The 27,199-nt window shown below is 37.1% G+C and overlaps 1 long non-coding RNA gene across 1 annotated transcript in view; it reads right to left on the bottom strand.

The window, feature by feature from the left end:
• The window catches only part of LOC309637556, a 738,298-nt gene that overhangs the window by 588,464 nt on the left and 122,635 nt on the right, over positions 1 to 27,199 (bottom strand). Inside the window, exon 3 of the long non-coding RNA XR_014250650.1 lies at positions 306 to 387. This is a non-coding gene — a long non-coding RNA (uncharacterized lncRNA). The remainder of the gene's footprint in view (positions 1 to 305; positions 388 to 27,199) is intronic.

The raw sequence follows: 27,199 nt of genomic DNA, 5'->3' as shown, positions 1-27,199 counted from the left end.
GACCTCTTCTATAAAATGGGAACAATACTGGGATCTTCCCCATAGGATAACTGTAAGCACTACTCGAGAGGACGCATGTAAAACACTGAGCACATCATCCAGTGTAAGGTAAATTCTCAACAAAGGTTGGCAGTATTACTTCTAGATACCAAGCCAGGTTGTGCTCACCAAACTTCTTTCAGAATCAAGAGAAGTCAAAACAAATGGCAAGATATTATACAGTGCCCATCTAGGGCCTTCAACAACTTGATGTCTCTTGTCTGTTTCTCACTATATCCCAGGCACGCGTCTGTCATTGTACTTACCCTATGGCAGCTCTCTCCCCTCACCAGCCTATGGCCGTCTTGAAATCAGGAACCGTGTGTTTTTCATCTTTGTTTTCTCAGCCTGTGGATCAGAGACCAGTTCATGGTAGGTGCTCAATAAATACTGATTGAACAAACTATTATTCATAGATGACACATCCTATGCAGAAGATCTGCAACTGGGAAGTGTCAGATTCGGCCCATCAGGGAGATGTACAAATGTAAATTATCGCAGTAAAAGCTGATCTTTTAAACAAAGAAGTCCAGATAAAGCAAAGGAGTGTTAAAAAAAAAAAAAAAAAGACTATTTTCTTCAGATATTTTCTTTCACTGAGAATATATGAATGTACATATTTTCTCTCATCTTTTCGGATAATGCCAAAGGACAAGTGGATGTTTGATAAAGACCTGCATCATTTTTCTTGCATATACCACCTCCTTAATGCACAGCCTAAAATTTCAGCCTTAGATCTTAAAGCGAAGATCATATAGACTCTTTTTAAAAACCTGTGTGAAGAACTCTTCCAGACATTATATCTTGTATCTTAGTAAATGTGGTGAATTCAAATTCTTATCTAACCTGTGAATCCCGAACGCATGGAGATACTATGTGTATGGTAAATTTAAGTCTTGGAGCGTGGACAGAAATATCTCCGGATGAAATGTGCTCTTGAATGGCAAATAATAAAAAATTAAGTGTAATGACCATGTGGAAAGGTGTTTTGGTGGCCCAGTGGAAAGAGCAACCGTGAGTGGTCAGGATACCCCACCTTCCCACTAGCTTTCTCTTAGGGAGTCACAGAGCCCAACTTTTTACCATCATCAAAAGGGAGTTTTATTCTAAGAGTTCCTTGTTATAATGCAATAGTCCTGAGAAGCTGACCAAATGAAGTTATTCTAAGCCATTATCACCTCATCAGGAATGTATTATCCCGTGATTCGGCAGAGTTTCTGGAGGAGATTGCAGAGGGAGTGGGAAGGATAAATCCAAATCCTTGGATGATATCTATGAAGTCTCAGTACAGATCATCATCATTATTTTTTTCTTCTTTTTAGCACAGATTTCTGGACTGGGCTGAGTTCACACATATCCACTTCCCTAAGATGGACACTATGAATTGTCTACCGAGATCTATTCTTTCTCTCACCAAAAAAACCCCTCTAATTTTAGTCATGTACCTCCTGTCTCTCATATAGCTCGTGTAATTCATGGGACACAGGTGAAGCTTCACGGGTAGAGCCTGATGAGAATAAACGAATCTGACTGGTCCAAGGATGGCCAGGTGACCTAAACTGACCCAATCTGATTGAAAGGAAGGACTTAAATATTAGGCTAAGGGGAGAGGTGCCCTTTGTCATTTTCATTTGGCATAAATAAGGAACCTAAAGTGTCTTGGTTGCTATTGATGGCCAACTGATGGCCATGATTAAATCAATGCCATATCTATATTCATATCATTGGCAGAGAAGAGATGAAAAGAACTAAGCTCCCTAACATCGTTAAACCACTATGACAATTAAAAAGCAAACCTGTTCAACTCTAGACCTTCTGTTAAGTATGATAAATTTCCTTATAGTTAAGCCAATTAAATACCCGCTTTTGTGATATAAAAGAAAAACTACTGCATTAACTGTCCATATTGATTTTAAGATGCAGTTCAATTTGAAAACATTAAAATGTATATGGGAGTGTGAGGGGCAGTACTTATTAAAATTTTGGAGACAAGGTATAAGACAAAAATATGTTGGAATTGGCTTGATTCATGATTCTGAAATTAGAGTGTCCACTTAGGATTTATGGTCTATAATTAGAAGTGGTTCCAGGCCAGTGGCTACCCCTTCATAGACAACAGCCTAAAAAATCTTAGACCTTGTTGATATTAATTGAGTAGATAATTGAAAGGACAGAAGATTAACCTTTTCTAGATTTTTCATTTGTAGGCATATGAACACAATAAAACTAGATCCTTTAAGAAAAATAGACTACTGAGAAGAGTTGAAAAGAAAATTCTTTTTAGATATCATGAAGTACCTCTAACTCACATAATTGTTCTTCTTATAATTAATGGCTATTTACCTAAATCTAGAGTTAATAAATATCTTTGGCCACTTCCAGGATCCTCTATCTCCACTATTATATCTTGTTCAGTGCCTCTCCTCTACATGCCTTCATGTTTATTCTATTTTGGCTCAACTCTGAGCCTGAGTTTCAGATACAACCACTTCATAAAGCAACTGACACCTTTCTTTCTCTACTCAGCTACTTAAGCTCTTTAAAACAGACTTAAAAAGAGATCAAAACACGATTACATGTACCATTTAGAGTTTTTCCAAAAGGTGAAACAGTAGTTTCCTAGCATAAACAATTTCTATTCTCACCGTGCTCCAAACCGTCTTATTAAACACTTGGGTGTAGGGGTCCTGGGTTTAAGCCTGAGAACAAATACAAACCAATACAATCATCCAAAAAATAGGAAAATCAGTCCAAAAAAGAGCACCTTATTCAGCACCTAGTTAAGGTGTAAGAAATTAAACTGCACAGGATGCCTCTTCAAAAAGACACCCAAATAACTAAAGAGAGGGTATAATTTAGGAATCCCCACATTGAGTCACTTTCCTGGGCAGTTTGTTTTTGTTTCGTACTTTTTGTCTTTTTTTTTTTTAATCAGCCATTCTGATTGCCAGCCATTCTGCATTCCCCAGATACAGAAACGTGAAACTTGATAACATGTTATGATACAGCTGGATCACTCCCCTATACATTTCAATGCATAAAATTATTCTTATACTGAAAATACCACCTCCAGGAGAAAATTTTATGAGTATTGGGGGGGGGGGAAACGCTAATTTATATACCTGTTAATATAAATAAACCTTTTATTATCTTCAGAGAACAAAATTAAACAGAGATACAGTTTTTAACCTGGCTAATGTGATTAACAAGATAGTGGAAACAAAGTAGGCAAAATTTTAAGAAGTATCAAGTTTTGTCATCTTGATGGATGGTCACTCCAAGTACTCATTTCAGAGAAAAGTATTTTTTAAAGTTTTTGCAAGAATAATCCTGTGTGAGCATATACAAATGTTAGTATTTATTAAAAGCACATATAACAGTAGTGGTGGAGGGAGGAGTGTCAAGGATAATATAACGCCTAAACAGGTGACTTACAAGTTATGACACATACTTGCTTTTTTAGTTAAAGTGGATTTTTCTTTTTACTGCTGTGAAAAATTGGGGCAAATTTTACACCATTTCTCGAAATATTCAAAAGCCATTTTTAAAAATGGATTTTGAAAAACCACAGCAAAGAGTAGGCATTCAATAAATGTTTTTAAGAATAAACTGGGGCTTCCCTGGTGGCACAGTGGTTGAAAATCTGCCTGCCAATGCAGGGGACACGGGTTCGAGCCCTGGTCTGCGAAGATCCCACATGCCGCGGAGCAACTAGGCCCGTGAGCCACAACTACTGAGCCTGCGCGTCTGGAGCCTGTGCTCCGCAACAAGAGAGGTCGCGACAGTGAGAGGCCCGTGCACCGCAATGAAGAGTGGCCCCCGCTTGCCACAACTAGAGAAAGCCCTCGCACAGAAACGAAGACCCAACACAGCCATAAATAAATAAACAAATAACCCAAAAGTTAAAAAAAAAAAAAAAAAAGGATTAAACTGAATTGATCAATGCAGCACTACACAGGCCAGGTAACAAAGAGAACAGAGGCTATTTGAAAGGTAATTCATGCTGAAAAATAAACAGTTGAAGAAACAGTAGCTTGTATTACAATCTATTAAATGCATTAATACGGTAGGGTAATAATATGTCTATCAGTATAAATTTAGGCCTCTTATATTTATCTGAGAAGAAAAATGCAGTAGGCTGTTGGTGGTTAAGTTTGCAAGCAATAATTCATATGTATTCCTAAACCCTGCAAAGAACTGGATCATCTTATGGGGACGGTTTCAACATCCTAGGTAGGAAAGGACCAATATGAGATTAATTTATAAAGATGCTATGAGACAAACTTAACTAAGGTAGACCATTCGCAGAGAATAAAATTTCTAATAAAGAAAAAATAATTTAGTTGTAAATCTCAGATGTGACCTGAACTGATATTTATTAAACAAATAACTATTATGGAAAATATAGCTCCCTAATATTGGTCCCATTTTAAATCAAGAACTCAGATTTTGTGCCCAGCTAAAATCCTGAATTTCCCAGCCTCACATTTGGCTGTAATGGGCCATGAGAAATCGTCTGTTCAATGAGCTTTTGGGGAAAATATGGTTATCTTTAAAAGGAACAGGTCTTACAGGTACTGCCTTTGCCCTGAGCCCTCCACTGTGTTCAAGCCACTCTTTTTTGAGTTTTCTTACCTGCAGCCAAAAGCCATCCCAAACCCAAACAGGGGTCTGACATCTTAAAAGTAATTTATTATTATGAAATAGGATGTCTCTTCAAATTACATGAAAATAAACCAGCACGTATAAGCAAACTAGTGTAATAAACTTTTCACCCCTTTAAATAACACGAGAAAACTGGCAGTAGCAGTATCTTAATGGCACAGAAATTCCAAGGACTTAAAAATGAAGTTTTGTTTTCTCTTTCTCACGGATGCAGGTGAGACCATAAACTCTTTCTAGGCTGATGCAGAGAACTCCCCTAGCCAAACAAGACTATCACCTAAAAAAAAAAAAAAAAAAAAAGACTACTCATGAAGCAAACTAACAACTTGGGGAGGTGGGGGGATCTGTTTGGGTTCCAATAACTAACCAGCCTGTAGGGAATTTAAAAATATTTTACCTGGCCTGTGGTTACTTACTGGATAAAGGCAAAATATGTTTAAAAATGAAACAATTGAACAAAGCTTAATAGAAAGTTTTCTGTAATGGGAAGCGTATGTCTAACGGATTAGATCAGCTGTCTAGATTAAATTATTGTCATTTAGATAGTATCTCCTTGTCAGATGACATTCCAGCGACAAAATAACTAAGTCACTGCTTACTTTTCAAACCACTTATGAGCACAACTAAATCACTTCCAACACAGCCTTAAAATACAGAAACCTGCAACTTGAAGCTTCTTCAACTTAATTCTGTATCTCTCTTTGTCTAATCTGCCAGGTGTCTTCCTGAATCCTTGGTGGGCATTAGAGGATTTGTTCATTTTGAATATCCATTCATTATTATTTTGATTTTCTGGGATAATGATTATGTACTTTGAAAAAAGTAGAGAAGGTTTCAAGGACAACGGAACAAATTTCTAAACACACCACATGAGGTTACAGTAGAAGAATATAAACATCCCTCATGCTTTTTTTTTTTTTAAAATGAAGATCATTCATATTTGAGTAAAAACCTGGGAGTAAAACTCTTCCAAAAGACTGTGCCTTTTAACCTACACCAATGTCCGATTTTTTGGTGCTTTTTCAAAATTATTTCAGCCAAAAATAATACTCAGATTTTCCATTTTCCACAGTGCACATTTTGAAAATATATTTTTATTTATAGCATTATACATAAAACCTATAAATGCTCTGAACAGTATGGGTTTGATATGTCTGAAGGTTTTTTTTTAACTTATATTCACAATATCTTCCAGGAGAAATATATGGCAATGAAGTTAAACTTCAGCTAACCTTCTAGACATAACTCTTAGGTACTCCCAGATTTACTAGTGATCAATCCTGCACACTTGTGAAAAACCTAGGATAGTCTTTGACACTTTGATATACAAATTCCACTTTTAAAATTACGATGTTCATAGAGCTGCCTGCAAGAATAGACTTCTTCATTTCTGAGAAGTAGAGAAGAGAGAAAAGGTAACCAGGGAATTTTTTTTAACATGTGTTTTCTGGACAGCAGGCAAGCAAGCAGTTATTTCTGGAACTCTTTCACTGCATTAAAATATCACAGAGCCAAATTCTGCCCTCAAATGATTTTTCTTAAACTTACTTGAGTCCATATGTTTCTAAAAGCTGAATTTGCTTCATTGCATTTCAAGGTCTAATCTTGCTGTTATTACACAGACAGAATCTCCATGAAATTGAATTTTTGTTTGTGTAAGAACAGTGTATTTGAATATTTCCCAAAGCAAAATGTGGGCAAAGACTGTGAAGAATTAGGGTTAGCAGAAAATAAATTGCAGATCATCAAAACATCTCTGAACTGGCTAATTTTTCTTACAAGATTTCTCCTTTTGCTTGGAAAATGCCAGGAAGACGTCTGAGAACACAGAAAGGAATATCTAGAGAATTTTTATTTATAGGTATCTCTAAAAAAAATTAACAATGTCCCTTACAATTTTCTTTAAAAATGTTTTTATCTCCATTTAGCTAGTGAATAAAATACAAATTTCTATGTAAAGCATCGTCAATGCAAAACAAGAAAAAGGAAAATCTAGACTGCAAGTGATTCTGCTTAAAATTGTTATTTTTCAGAGTATGGCTGCCAATTTAATACCATATGGCCATTAATTGTGCTGTATAAAGTAAAATATTATGTGCTTTTCTGTATAATTAATGAATCTTAAATTCAAGCATTTAAAAGAGGCAAAAAATTATTCCACCAGATTCCATACATTCAGGAACCTCTGTATAATATCACAAATCTTCTTTTAAAGTTTCTGAACATTTGTCATTTTCCTATAAAGCTATATTCATCTATCATACCAAAAGTACCTGTTTCATTTTTCAGATAATAAGGGGGAGAAAAAAACCTCTCCTACATCTGCACAAAATATGTCTATCCTCATTAGATCCATTTTTTCAATTAAATTCAAGTTTCTCTGTCCAAAAGGCATAAATCTGGGTATTGATTTAACTATAAACTCATGAAACTCCCGGTAGTCTTCTAAAACCATTTTACTTGGATGAGCATATAAGCTTTTAAAATATCAAGTTATTCCAGTATTTAATACACATAACTGCTTCCAGAGGGGCTAAAGGCAGTAAGGCACAGCTGCCCATTCCATTTGAAGAACAACTAGACTGCTAGCCAATGTCTCACTACTTTCTGTTTTTTTTTTTTTTTTAAGCGTTTGCTTCTATTTTATTCAGCATGAGTTTGATACCTTCTGAACATGAACCATATCACCAGCAGCCAAAATCAATAACCTATCTAATCAAGGCCCTATAAACTAACAACAGACCCTCAGTGCTCTGTTCCTATAAAACGTAGTTCATTCTAAGTCTTTCCTTCCAAACCAGTCTAACGATAAATTTATTATCCTCTTCTGACAAGGTTAGAGCATTGTCTACCTAGACTTCTAGAAAGACCCTTTTGGGGAGCAAATCAATTACCTCTTGAAAAGAAAAAAAAGAAAGAAAGAAAAGACCTCTCTAAACTCTCCTTGAAATCTTTTTATGTTGCTTCAATTTTCTTTTGAGAGCAAGGAATCTTCGCCATGAAGCTTTCCTGCAGCAAGCAGCTACTTCTTTTCAAATAAAAATCATGTGTAAATATTTCACAGACATGTCTCTACTGTGAACTGCACAATATGAAAAGGAGATGTTAAAGAAATATTTCCCTAAATCAAACCAAATAAGAATACAAACATTTTCCTAAATCCACGAAGTTTTGAAGTCTAAGCCACAAATTCTCCTTGTATAAAACATCATATGTTTTTTTTTTGATATCCTGTAAGCTGTGGCTGAATAGCCTTCACTCAATGACTTCATAGTGTATCCGATACTCATGTTTATTTTAAGCTTCTTCAAATGATATTTTCCATCTTAAAAAGTGAGAAGGATTTTTGCCTTGAAAGATTATTCATAGGTAGCAACATAAGCAAAACCAAAAGTTTATCCAAATTTTCTTTTCTCCCCCAGATCTGTGACATTAAACACATGTGTGCAAAAACCCTTTCCGTGATAGCAATTTTCCTTTTATATTTTAGTTATTTAATGAATCTTTCTCCCCAGCTAGATGCTGAGCTCTTTCTGGATGGGGCCCTTGTTGTTATAAAGTTTCTATTACTAGACCAATTCCAGCATAGTTAGTGATAACTAACTTAGTTAGTGATAAACACACAGCTATTGAGTTGGATGGAAACTAGCAAACACAAAAAACAGCGGGAAAACTTGAATCAGGTATCAGCAAGGCTATTGGTGTGAGTTCCATACGTAATCCATTGTTTCTTGGTAAAATACAATCAACAACCCCCTTTAGAATAGTGCGAGGAATTAAAATTCACTGTAAATATAATAAACAAGAAATGTGCTAATAAGCTGATGGACAAGCAGAAATGATACTATCTGTGGAGAACACTCTTAAGTAAGCCTAATGTTAGAAAAGAGGGGCCATAAATAAGTATTGATATGGAAACATTAATGCTGATGTTGGCTACCAACTCTAACAGCATTCTTATCTGCACTCATTGATCTTACCAGCCTGTGTTCTTTTAGGATCTACTGATGGCCCCATATTTCAAAGAGCTAATCTCTTCTGCTGCTTTTGTTTACTGGCTTTGCGTCCATTCTCAGCTTTACCACCAAGGCATGCTTTCACCGAAAATTCACCATGGTCCAATTTACAAGCATATGGCTCTTCCTGAGGGTATAAGCTCTATGTGCTGTTTTTCTTTAAAAGATACCACTTCTGAGCCATACTCCACAGGTTCTGAGCTGTTCTGCCAATAGGGGTGATGGATGGTCCCACCCCTTTCTCCATCAATTCCCTTGGGACCAAGTACACACTCATTCAAGACAGCAGCTAGAGGAAGGAAGGTGATCTGTGGCTGGGAAATATTGAAGTTCACTAGTCTGTATGATGATTGAACCTGTGCCCTTGAACTTCTTAAGCCTGCTAACGAATGCTCTAACCAAGATACCCAAAGATGGAATAGGGAAGCATGAGGAGAATACTCTTTGCCCTCAGTTCAGAATATATGAGTCTTTCATGGAACGTAGCTTTGAGCACAGAAACAAAGCTGTATTTTTCACTACTTAAAACTGCTTCTGTGAAGGTGGTACTGTACCCCAGGAGGGCGGCTCTCGAAGATTCAAAGCCATTGTCTTTTCCACATTCATATGGAGTTCAAAATCAATAGCTTTAGCCATGCTCATTACAAGCCGTGCAAGTGATCCTTTGAATTCAGTGATAAGATGACATTAGCACCACCTGCAATGACCACAGGCTTCTTCCAGTATGAAGTCTATCACTGCAGCCATCTCCAGCATGGCCCATTACCATGAAAGATTTAGCAGCTAGAGTGTCATAATGCAGTCAGTGCTGATGTTCATCTGGTTTTGTGATGCCCATTTGTTCCTCTGATGCTCTTTATGCTGGCAAGAAAGCTGATACATTTCGTTGACCAAATATCCAAGAGATATAGGTCTCCTAGTAGGAGAAAATCCAGCGTTTCCTAAGAGGAAGTTGAAGGGAGTACCCTGGCCATATTTTTCTCAGGTCAGTCTCTCGGTCACCATGTTCTTATAGGCATCTTACTAGATTTATATTGTTCAAAAGACAGTGTATTGCTCACCATGCCCAAAGACTGTGAAAATATAGACTCAAATGCATTTTGGAAAATCCTGTATTAAGGCATGGTCTTTATTTTCAGGTATAACATGTCACAAGATTATCTATTAGACGATGCTAAAATTCTGCTCAAGTGTTATTTAAATGCAAAAATCAACAACTATATATTCCATACCTATTACTCTGTAGCAAATAACAAGCCATTTATGTTTCCACCAATATACTTATTCAATATTGTTACCTAACTACAGTTTTATATGCAAGTATATAGAACTGCACTCTCCAATACCGTAGCCAATAGCCGCATGTAATTACAGAGCACTTGAAATGTGGCGGTTCCAACTTGAGATATGCTGTAAGTATAAAATACACACCAGATTTCAAAGACTAAAGACAAAAAAAAAGAATTTTTTTTTACATGTAAATTTGGTAATATTTTGGATATATTGGGTTAAATAAAATACATTATTAAAAATAATTTTATCTGCACTTTTTTCACCTTTTTAATGTAACTACTAGAAAATTTTACACTACATATATAGTTCACATTTGAGGCTCACCCTGTATTTCTGTTGGACAGGGCTTATATAGAAGATAAGGCTAGTTCAGAGATCAACTAAAGCAAGTAATATCCATAAAATACAATAATTTCTAGCCTTACTTATTCTAATATTCTCTTTCCCTGGAGGAAAAGGAAGAGAAAATCTGTTAAGACATTTATTGTACAAACTTTGGACCTCAATGATCTAGAATTTACTAAATTTTTGCTCTAGGTGAATATTCAGTGTTGAAGATTCAAACAGAAAATTGCCCCTTCTTAAATTGCCACCGCTGATTTTGACAAGTTTGGAATGGAAGGAAACTTCCTTAACGTGATAAAGGACATGTATGAAAAACTTACAATGAATATCATACCTGATAGTGAACGAATGAAGGAAGTGTCCTAAGACTGGGAACAAGGTTCAAATGCCTTCTCATCACTTCTTTTACTAGAAGTTCTAGCCAGTGCAATCAGTCAAGAAAAAGAAATTAAAGGCCTCCAGATTAGAAAGAAGAAGTAAAATGTTTGTATTTGCAGATGATATGCCCTGTATACAGAAAATCGGAAGGAATCCACACACACAAAAAATATTTTTAGAGCTAACAAACAGATATAGCAAGGTCACAAGATATAAGATCAATATACAAAAATTAATTATATTTCCATATACAATGAACAATCCAAAAATAAAATTAAGAATACCTTTCACAATAAATTTTATTCTTTTTGCAGCATGAAAAAGAACAAAATGCTTAGGAATAAATTTAACAAAAATAAGTTCCACAGTTGTACACTAAAAATTACAAAATACTGCTGAGAGAAATCGAAGAAAATCTAAATATATGGAAGGACATTCCATGTTCATGGACTAGGATACTCAACACTGTTAAGATGGTAATTATCCACAAAGTGATCTATAGATTCAATGCAATCACTTTCAAATTATCATCAGATTTCCAAACTCGACAAGCTGATACTAAAATCTATATGGAAATGGGAAAGATCTAGAAGAGCCAAAGCAATTTTGAAATAGAAAAACAAAGTTGGAGGGCTTTCACTTCACAATTTGGAAGTTTACTATAACTTGATAACTAGAGTTATCAAGACAGTGTGGAATTGGCATAAGGATGGACGTATAGATCAAAGTAACACAGTTGAATCCAGAAATGAGTCTTTATATTTATGGATAACGGATACTCATCAAACATACCAAGGAAGTGCACTGGAGAAATAATAACCTTTTTAACAAATGGTGTTAGCACAATAAACTATCCACCTACAAAAAAAAGGGGGGGGGGGCAGAACGCAGACCTTTTATTTCATGACATATACAAAAATTAACTTGAAATGTCCAAATGTATCAGAAACTTTAAGAGCTAAAACAATACAATTTTTAGAAGAAAAGAGAATATCTTCAAGACCTTGAATTAGGCAAAAATTCTTAGATACGACATCAGAAGCATGATCTGTAAAAGAAAAAAAGTGATACACTGGACTTCACCAAAATTCAAAATGTTTGCATTTCAGGAGATTTCATTAAGAAAATGAAAAGACAAGCAACAGACTGGGATAGAATATTTGCAAAATACGTATCTGACCAAGGACTTATATCCGGGACATATTTATACAAAGAACTCTTGAACTCAAAAATAAGACAAACAATTCTATCAAAAGTGGGCAAAAGATTTAAATAGACATTTCACCAAAGAAGATATACAGATGGCTAATAAGCACATGAAAAAATGCTCAACATTATTAGTCATTAGAAAAACACAAATAGAAACCATAATGAGATACAATTCTAGATACTCACTAGAATGGCCATAATAAAAATAGACAATAATAAACACTGGCAAAAGTGTGGAGAAGCTGGAACCCTCATACACTGCTGACATAAATGTAAAATGGTACAGTCACTTTGGAAAACAGTTTAGAACTTCCTCAATATGGCAACATAGAGTTACCCGATAACCCAGCAATTCCACTCCTAAGTATATACCCAAGAGAAATGACAGCAACATATATCCACACAAAAGCTTATACATGGGGTGGGTGAAGATTCTACGTACAAGTTTTTTGAGGTTATCCTCATCGATCCCTTCCATAAAGCTATCAGAAGAAACCCTGACACCCAGTGGATCACCAAACCAGTCCACAAGCACAGGGAGATGCGGGGGCTGACGTCTGCAGGCAGGAAGAGCCGCGGCCTCGGCAAGGGCCACAAGTTCCACCACGCAATCGGTGGTTCTCGCCGTGCAGCCTGGAGAAGGCGCAATACTCTCCAGCTCCACCACTACCGCTAATATAAGTAATGTTTGTAAAATTCTTACCTAATAAACAGTTTAGGACATCCAAAAAAAAAAAAAAAAAGCTTATACGTGAAAGTTCTCAGCAGTATTATTCCTAATAGGCAAAACTTGGAAATAACCTAAATGTTCATCAACTGGTGAATAAATAAGCAAAATGTGGTTTATCCTTACGATGGAAAACAATTCAGTAATAGAAAGGAATGAACCATGGAAACAAGTCACAACACTGACAAACCTCAAAAACATTATGCGCAATCAAAGAAATGTGCTACAAAAGGCCACATATTATAGGATATGATTAAATTATATGATTCCATTTATGTGAAATGCCCAGAAAGACAAAACTATAAAAACAGAAAGTAGATTAGTGGTCCCTAGGGATGGGAGGGGGAGCAGAGATGAGGAATTAACAGTAAATGCACATGAGGGACCATACGGGGATACTAAAAAATGTTCTAAACCTTGTTTAGAACAGTCATGGTTGAACAGTTTTACTAAAAATTTTTGGAATAGTACCCTGGAAAAAGGTGAACTATCTGATATGCTTCAAATCTGACTCTACCACTTACCAGCTGTGTGACTTGAGTGAGCGATTTCACCTCTCTGAGACTTATTTTCGTCTATAAAACAGAATTAATAATGGTGTCTCCCTGTGAGATCATGGTGACCATTAGAGGCAAGGCATGCAAAGCACTGAGCAAAGTTAGGTACAGAGTAAATGCTCACCGATTGGTAGCTAGAATTATTAGCTACCCCTCCAAATTACTTCCAGGCTCTTCCAAAATGAGCTTGGCTTCAAGCTCCTTTGGTTAAGGAACTGTCCCTATGCATTCCTAATTTGGCATATTGCACTATTATCATTTTCTTCACCAAAGGTCGCTACCCGCCCTGCCCCCCAAAAGTACTTATTCTTCTAGCTCCACTAATCCCTGTAGAGCATTCCATTCCACTAGGGATGCTTCTCTCTTAAACTCCTCTCTCTTTATATATATATATATATATATGTATCTCCTCTGTCTATATTACTACGTACATATCACTCATGTGATTCAGAAGCACACAATCACATGATTGCCACCTACCTTTTCTTGAGTGTATAATCTCACTCCTGTGCTACCATACTCCCCCGCTGCCTGAGGCCATGGAGATGATCAAATCATGGGACTCTTGCCTGGCAAGCTGAGATGTAATGTCAATCCTTCTTTACCACCATTCCAGATAGCCAGAGTGGAATGTTGTCTGATATTATTTACTATCCTTGCATCTCGATTAAATCTTTACGAGAATACATTTGCACCAAGAAATGCTCAATGATTGCAGAACAAATAAATACGTTTAACAAAAGATAAAAGTCCTACAAAATACATTCTAAAAATTTAACTAGGTTATTGTTCTATCTTCTTTGGCTGCTAGACAGAGACCCAAGCCTATTTCTTCCTACCCTGCTTTCTAAAATGTTCAACACCCAAGAAATGAACTCAGTAGGAACAGGCAAGCACAGGAGTTTAGGTGTGTCAAATACCTAACTTATAAAGAAATGCCAAGCACTCTGTTCTCAAACTCCCTCAATATACTGCAAATATTCAGCAGCACTTTTATGAATGAAGCAATGCATGACTGTCATCACAATTAGTCTTCCTTATTAACAACTTAGCAACTCTTGATTTCCAAAAATAGAAACATACATTGTAGAAAATTTTCCCCTTATTTTACCTCCTATAGTTCTTTGAAACAAAAAAACTCAGACATTTTCCAGGAATTTAGACATTTCAACCAAAAGACCTGTCTTTATCAAAGGAAATAACAGCTCTTGCTAAGATTTTTATTCTTCAGACGATTTCTAAATTGCCCCCTTCCTTTTTTAAAAATACATTAGAACAGATAACAACCTACATCATTCCATTTTTTGTCACTTTTGATGGGATCTTCTCTTTTCTGCTTCATTTGTTAGTCTTGTCTCTATCAAAATATCACTTATTGAAATTTTTGGTAAAACTTCCTGGTTGCATTAGATGGAGGTCGGGAGCAGCATTTTCCTGGCCTTGCATCAACACTGACCATGTGTGTGACCTGAGGTGAGAGCCTCTCAAAAATACATGGAGATCAAAATACCTAACCCACCTACCTCAAAGTCATGTGGAGCGAATAAGTGAGACCACAAGTGTGAAAACACTTCAGTGATTTGGGATAAAATTCAAAATCATCATTAAGCTCCTTACATTTCTTCCTTGGCTCTGAATGGGTGGACCCACCAAAGACAAATCCCCAGCTGTCCCCTGAAATTCAAAGGAACTGCTGAGTTAGTAGATTTCATCTTTTCTTTTATTCATTCAGTAGGGGGAAAAAAAACATTCTATAAAAAAAAAAAAAGGGGAACAGCATTCATAAACTTGGATCTTTCTGTTTGGAAGGAGGCATAGATTTGGGGCAAAATGTTTATTTTGAATCTTGGATCCAATACTTAAAGCTTTGAGCAAATCACTGGAACTTTGGTCAGTGTCCTCATCTGCAAAATGGGAGTGAGTATCAAAGGTCATAAAACACTTGAGTGCTACTCAGATGTAAATGCTTAGTAAATATTTAGTAACTCTGTTTCAAAAAGATGCATGTTCAATATTTAAGGAGCTCTAACACCTATCAGCTTTATTGTTTGTTCCACTGTGTAGTTCTCAATAAGCTTTCCCCTGCGCTCTATCCTGAGCAAGAAGTGAATTTTCAAAACAGATTAGTTTTGCAGGAACAGAGAGATCTACAAATACACCAAAATTGAAATGCGATTTCTTTCTTTTTTTTTTTTTTTTTTTTTTTTACTTTTTATTGGAGTATAGTTGATTTACAATGTTGTGTTAGTTTCAGGTGTATAGCAAAGTGCATCAGTTATACATATATCAATACATATATCCACTCTTTTTTTTTTAGATTCTTTTCCCATATAGGCCATTACAGAGTACTGAGTTGAGCTCCCCATGCTACACAGCAGGTTCTTATGAGTTATCTATTTTATATATAGTAGTGTATATATGTCAGTCCCAATCTCCCAATTTATCCCTCCCCCCAACCCCGAAATGCGATTTCTTGAATAACTTGCCTGTTATTATAACAGAGTATGGGATAAAGGGGTAAAGAGAAAGCTTCATTACTGCCCAGACCAATTTGACTCTTGCAAAGCTAATTAAACATGTCTTGAGTATATAAAATATATCATCCCCAGATAACAGCATACTGTTAAGTTCTTCATCTTATTAAGAGCTTGCATTAATGCTTCTTCAACATAAATTTTATACCAAGACAGGTACTATTTGAGAAGCCTCACAATAGGAATGACCTAAATTAGGGTGACAGAGGCAAAAGATGGATCACCAGGGCCTGTCTCAACAAGAAGAGGAATGAGGGTTCTGTCTTCCATTACCGTCCGATTCTAATGTGCTAACATTATCTTCTGAAAAAAGCTTCCTTCCTCAAGCCGTTGGCCCCTCTGGAGCTCCGCATCAAGGTAAGGGATTTCACAACCCAGAGGACTAGACCCCAAACCCCAGAGTCATAACGTCAATGATGAAAGGCCCTTAGAGGTCCTTGAAACTTTATACTTTGCAAATGAGGAAAAAGAGGCCCTGATAGATGACACGTCTGAGATTATACATACCGATACCTAGTATAGCATTTTTTGAGAGAAAAGGAAGCTAATACAAGACAGTCACCAGAACGTGTTTGAGCACTAAAATTATATAAAAATAAAGTTTAAAAAATTAATCAATGAATTTCATCAACTGATCTGATGGGTCCATGCCACCTACTTTCTATTACCTCCTTGACTATTCTAAAGCACCATTCTGGCTCAGGTGTGAGCCCTACCCTTTGGATATAGTCTCTTCAATGCATTGTTCCTTCCAGCCTATATTTAAATACTCCTTTTTCAGTGTGAACTTTCCCCCTTTGGGGTGCTTCCTCTCCAAGAACCTAAACTGGAGCCAAAGTTAAGAACAGCAGCACGACTTACCATCAGGTGCTAAAAGATAACCGGCAACCAAGAACTTTACCAGATGAAGGTTCTTAAAACAAGCCCTGCTCACATTACTCCCCTGTGAAGTACTCCTTCGCTGCTAACTAAATCAAGGTCCAACTTCTTCATGGACACTGACGTTCAAGGCCATCTACTCAGATACCATGGCTCATTTTCTATTATTTCCCTATGCTCTAGTTCAGGTATTCTCAACTTGACTAGATACGGAAATCATTTGAGAAGCTTTAAAACACTGTGAGTGACCAGACCCTCCCTCAGACCAATTCAACAATAGTCTCTTGTTGGTGGTGGTGGGAGGGGTGCATGAGAGGAAACATAATACAGTGACTGACAGCACAGCCTCTGACAAGCTGAGCTAAAAACTAGACAACACTACTTACTTGTTGTATGATCACAGGCAAGTTACCCGGTCTTCCTGTGCCTCAGTTTACTCTCTACTAAATGAGGAAAATAATAGACCACTTCTGTAGGGATACTGTAAGAATTAAATAAGCAAACATATGCAGAGCACATAGAATTATGCCTAACACAAAGAAAGCCCTGAGTAGTGATGCTATTTTTTATTATACTTGAACATGTAGGACAGTGATAGGAATTACTGAATGTTTCTGATTTAAATTTAATTGAATGTTGCCATAAATAGCCCCTAAAACTGTGTTGGAAAAAAATCAGTTTCAAAGAGTGTTTTGCTATCACAAAAGCTTCACCATTTAATACTGAGAACAAACATCCTGAAAAAAATCGCAGGATGGATAAACCCTCAAGATGTTATGCTGAATGAAATAAGACAGACACTAAAGTAAAAATACTACATGATTCCACTTACACCTAGAGCAGTTAAATTCATAAAGACAGAAAGGAGAAATTTGGGACTGGGGGGAAGGGTATAATGGGGGGTTGTGGTTTATGGATACAGAGTTTCAGTTGGGGAGGATGAAAAAACTTTTAAGATTGATGATGGTGGTTGCACAACAATACAAAGTACTTAATGCTACCGAACTTAAAATTGTCAAAATGGTAAATTTTATGTTATGGTATTTTACTACAATAAAAAATGTCAAAAGAGTAAAAAAAAAAAAAAAAGTCACAGGAATATAGAATGGACATTGTTTTCCCTGATTATAATATTACCTTCAATCTATTAAAAACCCTTTTATATTCTTTCTTCTCTTTCATGTTCCCCAGATGAATGCTATATTTCAATAACTTTTTCTAAATGTATGACTTCACTTTTAATAGGTACAATGAGAAATTGACCCAACCACAGAAATCTTCCTCAGTGACCTCCGTGCAGTGAATTGGAGCCATAGCGAATGCCCTGTGACCTGCACGGCTTCCCCAAACAGAAAATCCTGCGTATTAACAGGTAAATTTTCACTGACATGGTAAAGTTCCTGTAGAGTTGACATTTGACTGATGCTGTGACAGCTTTTTGGTTGCTGTCAGTGCAACCATATTGAAACTGCTCTTGACTTTGTGAAGTCATTTTTAAAAAGTTGGGGGGGTGAGGATTAAAAAATACTTTGTGGGCTTCCCTGGTGGCGCAGTGGTTGAGAATCTGCCTGCCAATGCAGGGGACACGGGTTCGAGCCCTGGTCTGGGAAGATCCCACATGCCGCGGAGCAACTAGGCCCGTGAGCCACAATTGCTGAGCCTGCGCGTCTGGAGCCTGTGCTCCGCAACAAGAGAGGCCCGCGCACCGCGATGAAGAGTGGCCCCCACTTGCCGCAGCTAGAGAAAGCCCTCACACAGAAACGAAGACCCAACAGAGCCATAAATAAATAAATAAATAAAAAATACTTCGTTGACATCCGAAGGGCACTTAAATACTGACGGAATAATGGCCCTCACTTAGGGATCATTTTCTTGAAAGAAATAATATATGTGTGTATATGTATACATATGTACATACATATATATGTATATAGACATACACACACACACCCCTTAGGGACAAATGCAATTCTAGGGAATGTGCAACTCCTTCAGATTCATTAAAGGGCCAATGGGGCGGCGACACTGCATACATTTATGCTCTGTGTGAGACACTTCTACCGAAATTCAATTGTGACTGTGAATGCTTCAGACCAGATACAATTTCAACACTTTCTGCTACTGGAGTGGGAAGACCAAATAGCTATTTCAAATTCACATTTCCCGTTTCCAATTGATCGTGGCACTCCCCTTGGAACATCCCTACGCTACAACAGCTCTAACTTTCCATTTCATTTTCACTGGAAAAATCTAAACATGAAGCAATACCTTCTACTCTACCAGTCATGAGGTTCCCCTAAGGGTATTTTTGTGTTGAAGTAAGCCACTGAGTAACAGATGGATAGTTTTTTGTCTTCCGAAGCTCATTGACTAAGAAAATAATACACATAAAGGCAGCCTATTCCAACAATACCCCGAGGGGAAAACAGTCCATTGCCACCCACTTTTAGTGATGGGGATAGAGAGGGGTAGACAGTAAAACACCTTGGGGGTCTACAGAAGATAACATGCCAATACTCTATGTTTTGAGGAAAAAAGTAAAAAAAAAAAAAATTGATGAAAACTGTGCCTCTTTAGGAAATATAGGAGAAGGTATTCACTGTCAGTTCTGATTAGAAGAGAGTGGGAAAAAAGATCCATCAGTAATAGATATTTCACTGAATTTGTACATTGCTTTACTAAATGAAAATCCAAAAACCAAAGGGGCATCAAATGACACTTTGTTATTCAGAGAACATAAGCTATCCACACTTCCAAGGACTGCCAGTGCTCAAAACCATACACTTGAAATGGTGACTTGAAATCCTCCCTCAAATTGTTTGAAGACATTTTTTTCTTAATGGTATTGCCAACCAAGTGTTCAATTTCAATACAGAAATATAAAATAGGAAGGAGAAACATATTTCTGCATCAGGTGCCATAACCATATCTTATTTTATAAATATTTGCACTTTTACCTGCTTAAAAGCAGTATAATTAGGAAAAAGGCTCAAGCAGCATGGAATTATGTTTCTATTTACAATTTTATAAACACAGCTATACTTGCCTTTCAGTGCTGTGATCTGCAGCTGAAAAACATCCTTAACACTATTTGTTAATAATCTGATTTATCTTAGAAATGCTTCCTTCCTTCTCTATATCTGTTTCTTTTTTTTTTTAACATCTTTATTGGAGTATAATTGCTTTACAATGGTGTGTTAGTTTCTGCTTAATAACAAAGTGAATCAGTTATACATATACATATGTTCCCATATCTCTTCCCTCTTGCATCTCCCTCCCTCCCACCCTCCCTATCCCACCCCTCTAGGTGGTCACAAAGCACCGAGCTGATCTCCCTGTGTTATATAGCTGCTTCCCACTAGCTATCTATTTTACATTTGGTAGTGTATATATGTCCATGCCACTCTCTCACTTCGTCCCAGCTTACCCTTCCCCCTCCCTATATCCTCAAGTCCATTCTCTAGTAGGTCTGTGGATGGAGTTAGAGTCTGTCATACAGAGTGAAGTAAGTCAGAAAGAGAAAAACAAATACAGTATGCTAACACATATATATGGAATCTAAGGGGAAAAAAAAAAAGGTCATGAAGAAACTAGTGGCAAGACGGGAATAAAGACACAGATCTATATCTGTTTCTTGAAAAAAAAATTATTTGTATCTATTTTAGAGAAACCGAAAAATAGTTCACTCGTGTCCTCCAAGACAAAGTTTCTGGGCTTTGAGTTTAAAATGATAATAATGTCAGGAAGTATATAAACCAATGAGTATGTGAAGAAAAAAAAAGAAACCATTTACTTGATTATATGATGGGAGTATAAGCAATTTTGTCTTAGATTTCTCTTATTTCAATATCATATTTTAAAGTAAAGTAATGCTTTAAAAAGAACAATCACAATATCCTGAATTGACTTGGTGTTTGATCACTGACCAAGTGTTTTAACATTTTCTTATTTTCCAAAGACACCATCAAGACAGGCAGAGTAAAGACTATTGGTCCCATTTTATGGATGAGGACAAGGAAGTTCTTAGAAACCGACACAAAGGAAGGAGTTAACGCATCCACAGAACATCTCAACTCACAGGACAAATACCCCATAAACGGCTTCAGCGGGAATCCTGATTGGACCATAACTCAGATGAATAGGGCTCTTCACCCCGACAGCAGCAATCATCTCCAGCATCCAGCTCCTTTCCGTACTCCCAGAACCAGCCTCATGGGACAGCACTCAGAGGTACCAGCGCCCCAAACAGTCCCACCCTTCCTCAGGCCCCTTCAGCCCCAACACGTCCCTCCTCCAAGCTTCTGAAATTTGAGAATCTCAGCTTCCCTTTGTTCCTCCAGCCTCAGGGGTGACAACCGCTTCCTGTACTCAGTTCTGCATCACCGAAATCTTCCCATGTTGCTCCAGGAGTCCTCTCATACCTGCTTAACCAGTTTCCTTTCTGAAAGTCTCTCTGTTGCAATACAGAAAGTGGTTCTGTTTTCCTGACTGGACCCTGACTAATACAGATGTGTTAACCACAAATAAGAAGTACTGATTTGTACATTTCTGTCAATCCAATAACACAGAAGGTCTTATTTTCAAGTCTAGCCTGACTCCAGAGAGTAAGTATTCATTCACATCATTTTGTGATTTTGGGTTCTTGGAGATTTGCTATGTGTAGCCTTCAGGGGGACAGCAGATGCACACCTGGTTTCCTTCGATTAAAGTTCCAGGGCTAAATGGGCAGAGAGCGTCTCCTCTCGTGGACATTTTAGTAAAGGAGGCCTCCCCATCACTGAAACGAAAACACCAACACTATATGTAGCTTACTTGCACTCACATCCTTTATAATTACCTCCAATATCCCACGTGTGATTGCACCCAGGGGTACAAAGCAAATAGTCATATTTTGCTAGTACAGTAAAAGGAATCCTGCTAATCTACTATACTTTTAAGCATAAGGCATTTGGGGTCAAGTTCAGAAACAAAGCCAAATATGGTTCAACTTTACTAAGTTTCAGCTTAGTTCGTATTTTGTAGTGTTTTAACTAACATCCTATCTCTAAGGATTTCAAGAGGTACGTGACACTTGGACAAGAACTAGTTCTAGCAAAAATAATATTCTGATGAGTTAAATGTAAATGAATCAGAAACATACGAACTATACTTCCCTTGAAACACAGAGGAACTTAAAAGTTAATGGGAAAAGTGCTGGCAACCCACATTTAGAGTTTTTATTGAAATCAGGATGTTTGAATAAACATTAGACATTCAAATAACTCAAACTGAAATGGGGTTCACCAATCCTTAATTATAACAGTGCTTTAAATGATGAGGAAACATGTCACATTCACATTTCAAACTTAAAGCTTTACTTGGCAGACATGCTTCTGGTTCAACAAACCTCTTGCAGTCATGTTACGGCAACCACTTGAGATATTAAGACAGACAGTGAAGTTTTAAACTCAGTTTGGCAAGCACCATGAGAAAATAACTAGCAAGTGAAAATTTTTTTTAAAAAGAGCATCTGGAGTGTAATAACGAGGTTTTGAAAGGAAGTTCGAGCTGGACACGTAATTTAGAAAGAATATGCCTTCTTAAATGGGCTAATAATGAGCTAATCCCATAAGAAACTAGAGAGTGGTACGTGTTTTGGTTCCTCCTTTCTGTTCTGGGGATTTTAATTGGAAGCTGCAAATCAAATTGGCTTGTAAGGAGGAAACGGACAGACGTGTGATGGAATTTTAATTTCTCTGATGCCTAATGCTTGAATTAAGCTAGTAGTTGGCTGAGTGGACTTTCTGTGACCCGGTGGTCAGCTTGTGACCGTATAATGTGAATTCCCAATGGATTGAATATCACCCCTGGTGTTCTTCAGGGTCCTGCTTGAAATTAGTTAGAAGCAAAACTAACTATATCATAGATGCCAAACCTTAGTATGCATCAGACAGACATTAGCTTGTATCAGAATCACCTGGAAGGCCTGCTGAAACACAGAATATTGGACCCTACCCTAACAGTTTCTGATTCAGTAGATCTAGGTGGAGTCCTAGAATTTACATTTTTAACAAGCTGCCAGGTAAAGCTGAGGCTGTTGGTCTGGGCCATGCTCAGAAAGCCTCCAGATCATACCTGACGGCTTAGGACTGTACTAAGCCACTACTCACTGTGGCAGTGAGTTTACAAGTGCTCATTCAAGCACTTTCCATTACATCCTAGAAAAGGGTTTCAGGCCTCTCCCTCTACTCTATGCCTTACAGAAACCAGAGCTGCTTAAGGAATTTGCTGGGATATAAATAGAGGAACCATTTTACAACAAAATCATAAATGTTTTCAAATGAGACAGGCGCACCTACAAAAAAAGATTTTAAAAATAAACTTAGAGTAATTCTTTCCATCCCACTTGACCTTCTATTGGAGGCAAATTTTTCAGACATTCACATTCGTCTGATAGTTCAGGGTCCCAAATTGATTACTCTCTGAAATTATTGTGACTGCACCTGTTCCTTGTGAGACACAAACTGATGCACAGTTTAGCCAATCCGCATTGTTCCTCACCTTGCCAACAACAGATGATTTGTCATCCTCTGGCTCCTGGTTATGTCTCAGAATTGCCAATGGATTGACCTCAGAAATCTAATGGAACACCTCACTTTCTGCAGAAATCACTTCTATAAGCTCTTGGGCAAGAGTTTCCATCCTTTGCTTGGATGTCTCCAAGAACAAGAAACCAACCACCATTCATGGCAAAACACCCTTTCCTTTTTAGGATGAAAGAGCATGATCGAGACCCAATACCAGACTTCTGCCTCAATGTGAAACACATAACTTTTACTCCCAGCAAAGGCCTCTTTCTCATCCCTTGCATCAGATGGGTCTCGAGGGCCTTTTGTTGGTCTAACTGCTTTAATAGCCACTACCTTTGCACACATCTCCAATGTTGTCCTCATCTCCATGCTGAGTTGCTTAATTAATCTGCAGGAAAACTGACATTTTTGGTGTACGCTTCTATGAACTTTAACACAAGTAGAGATTTACGTAACTACCACCACAATCAAGATACAGAACAGAATCAAAACCACAAAGAACTCCCTCGTGTTATTGCTTTGTAATCACATCCCTTCCTTACCCCTAACTTCTATAATCTCTTCTCCATCACTATAGCTTTGTCTGGTCAAGAATATTATAAATGAAGTCATAGAGTATGTGAACTCTTGAGACTGACTTCTTTCACTTGGCATAATGCTATTGAGATTCACGTAAACTGTCATGTGTATCAATAGTTTGTACTTTTCGTGGCTGAGGAGTATTCCAGTGTATGGATTTAACACAGTTTGTTTATCCATCAACTGCAGAAGAACATTTAGATTTTTCCAGTTTTGGGTGATCATGAATAGATCTGCTATAAAAGCTCACGTATAGTTTTTTGTGTGAACTTTTTCCCTTTTATGGCTTATCTTTTGGTGTCATGTCTAAGAACTCTTTGCCTAACCCCAGTTCAGAAAGTTTTCTGCTAAAAGCTTTTTAATTTTACATTTAAATCTATGATCCATTTTGAGTTAACATTTGTATAAGACGTAAGGTTCAGGTAAAGGTTTACGTTTTTGCATATGAATGTTTCATTCTTCCAATACCCTTTGTTAAAAACACTATCCTTTCTCCAAAGAACTGCTTTTACACCTTTTAAAAAAAATCAACTGGCATACTTGCAGGGATTTATTTCTGGCTCTATCTTATTTATCTATATGTGATCCATTAGCCAATAACACACATGATTACTGCAACTATACAGACAGTTCTAATTGGGTAGAGTGATTCTTCCAGCTTTATTCTTTTTTCAAAATTGTTTCAAGAACTAGCGTTTCTTGAATTTCTTTGTGGTTTTATTTATTTATTTTTTAACATCTTTATTGGAATATAATTGCTTTACAATGGTGTGTTAGTTTCTCGTTTATAACAAAGTGAATCAGCTATAGGAATATATATATATCCCCATATCTCCTCCCTCTTGCGTCTCCATCCCACCCTCCATATCCCACCCCTCTAGGTGGTCACAAAGCACCGAGCTGATCTCCCTGTGTTACACAGCTGCTTCCCACTAGCTATCTATTTTACATTTGGTAGTGTATATATGTCCATGCCACTCTCTCACTTCGTCCCAGCTTACCCTTCCCCCTCCCCGTGTCCTCAAGTCCATTCTCTACGTCTGCGTCTTTATTCCTGTCCTGCCCCTAGGTTCTTCAGAACCTTTTTTTTTTTTTTTTTTTTAGATTCCATATATATGTGATAGCATAGGGTATTTGTTTTTCTCTTTCTGACTTACTTCACTCTGTATGACAGACTCTAGGTCCATCCACCTGACTACAAATAACTCAATTTCGTTTCTTTTTATGGTGGATTAATATTCCATTGTATATATGTGCCACATCTTCTTTATCCATTCACCTGTGGAGGGACACTTAGGTTGTTTCCATATCCTGGCTATTGCAAATAGAGCTGCAATGAACATTGTGGTACATGACTCTTTTTGAATTATGGTTTTCTCAGGGTATATGCCCAGGAGTGGGGTTGCTGGGTCGTGTGGTAGCTCTATTTTTAGTTTTTTAAGGAACCTCCATACCGTTCTCCATAGTGGCTGTATCAATTTACATTCCCACCAACAGTGCAAGAGGGTTCCCTCTTCTCCACACTCTCTCCAGCATTTATTGTTTGCAGATTTTTTGATGGATGGCCATTCTGACTGGTGTGAGGTGATACCTCATTGTAGTTTTGATTTGCATTTCTCTAACGATTAGTTATGCAGAGCATTCTTTCATGTGTTTGTTGGCAATCTGTATATCTTCTTTGGAGAAATGTCTATTTAGGTCTTCTGCCCATTTTTGGATTCGGTTGTTTGTTTTTTTTTGATACTGAACTGCAAGACTGCTTGTAAATTTTGGAAATTAAGCTTCTGTCAGTTGCTTCGTTTGCAAATATTTTCTCCCATTCTGAGGGTTGTCTTTGCGTCTTGGTTATGGTTTCCTTTGCTGTGCAAAAGCTCTTAAGTTTCATTAGGTCCCATTTGTTTATTTTTGTTTTTATTTCCATTTCTCTAGGAGGTGGGTCAAAAAGGATCTTGCTGTAATTTATGTCATAGAGTGTTCTGCCTATGTTTTCCTCTAAGAGTTTTATAGTGTCTGGCCTTACATTTAGGTCTTTAATCCATTTTGAGTTTATTTTTGTGTATGGTGTTAGGGAGTGTTCTAATTTCATTCTTTTACATGTAGCTGTCCAGTTTTCTCAGCACCACTTATTGAAGAGGCTGTCTTTTCTCCATTGTATATTTGCCTCCTTTATCAAAGATAAGGTGACCATAGGTGCGTGGGTTTATCTCTGGGCTTTCTATCCTGTTCCACTGATCTATATTTCTGTTTTTGTGCCAGTACCATACTGTCTTGATTACTGTAGCTTTGTAGTATAGTCTGAAGTCAGGGAGCCTGATTGCTCTGGCTCCATTTTTCTTTCTCAAGGTTGCTTTGGCTATTTGGGGTCTTTTGTGTTTCCATACAAATTATGAAATTTTTTGTTCTACTTCTGTGAAAAATGCCATTGGTAGTTTGATAGGGATTGCATTGAATCTGTAGATTGCTTTGGGTAGTAGAGTCATTTTCACAATGTTGATTCTTCCAATCCAAGAACATGGTATATCTCTCCATCTGTTTGTATCAGCTTTAATTTCTTTCATCAGTGTCTTATAGCTTTCTGCATACAGGTCTTTTGTCTCCCTAGGTAGGTTTATTCCTAGGTATTTTATTCTTTTTGTTGCAGTGGTAAATGGGAGTGTTTCCTTAATTTCTCTTTCACATTTTTCATCATTAGTGTATAGGAAGAGATTTCTGTGCATTAATTTTATATCCTGCTACTTTAACAAATTCATTGATTAGCTCTAGTAGTTTCCTGGTAGAGTCTTTAGGATTCCCTATCTATGGTATCACGTCATCTGCAAACAGTGACAGCTTTACTTCTTCTTGTCCAATTTGGATTCTTTTTATTTCTTTATCTTTTCTGATTGCTGTGGCTAAAACTTCCAAAATTATGTTGAATAACAGTGGTGAGAATGGACAACCTTGTCTTGTTCCTGATCTTAGTGGAAATGGTTTCAGTTTGTCACCATTGAGAACTATGTTGGCTGTGGGTTTGTCATATATGGCCTTTATTATGTTGAGGTAGGTTCCCTCTATGCCTACTTTCTGGAGAGTTTTTATCATAAATGCGTGTTGAATTTTGTCAAAAGCTTTTTCTGCATCTACTGAGATCATCATATGTTTTTTCTCCTTCAATTTGTTAATATGGTTTATCACATTGATTGATGTGCGCATATTGAAGAATCCTTGCATTCCTGGGATAAACCCCATTTGATCATGATGTATGATCCTTTTAATGTGCTGTTGGATTCTGTTTGCTAGTATTTTGTTGAGGATTTTTGCATCTTTGTTCATCAATGATATTGGCCTGTAGTTTTCTTTCTTTGTGACATCTTTGTCTGGTTTTGGTATCAGGGTGATGGTGGCCTTGTAGAAAGAGTTTGAGAAGGAT

This window comes from Balaenoptera physalus, assembly GCF_965194825.1.
Source record: "Balaenoptera physalus genome assembly, chromosome: 11".
NCBI classification, from domain to species: domain Eukaryota; kingdom Metazoa; phylum Chordata; class Mammalia; order Artiodactyla; family Balaenopteridae; genus Balaenoptera; species Balaenoptera physalus.
This window is presented reverse-complemented; position numbering and strand designations above follow the sequence as displayed.